Source organism: Choristoneura fumiferana, chromosome 7, assembly GCF_025370935.1.
Source record: "Choristoneura fumiferana chromosome 7, NRCan_CFum_1, whole genome shotgun sequence".
In the NCBI taxonomy this organism is placed as follows: Eukaryota; Metazoa; Arthropoda; class Insecta; order Lepidoptera; family Tortricidae; genus Choristoneura; species Choristoneura fumiferana.
The window spans coordinates 17,051,679-17,052,087 of record NC_133478.1 but is presented as its reverse complement, the minus strand read 5'-3'; positions in this window follow the sequence as shown (position 1 = coordinate 17,052,087).

Below are 409 nucleotides of genomic sequence, written 5' to 3'. Positions count from 1 at the left end.
TCGTGATTAAGTCCTGTTAGTGGTAGTGATTATTATGAGTGCGCTAATCGCGAAGTTTGAAACAAAAGCACATAATTTATTGAATCAGGCGTTACTTTGTTTAGGTCAATATCATTGAATTATAACTTTGCTCACCCGCGATAGCTGACTACTCTACGTAAACTAATGAGTGTTCATGCAGCTCCCCACCTCCAACTGTAAGAACACACACAAATCACACAACCCAGCTATCGCCACCACCACTACACTGACGCGTAAAGCCAAAGAGCAAAAGGGCGGACAAAAGCCTGAGGATGAGCACTAGTTGAGTTTGAAACGCGTCAGTGTAGTGTGGTGGTGTTAGTGATAATTGGGTTTGTGTGAGTTGTGTGTGTGAGCAAAATAATTGTTTACAGTTCACAAAATATTT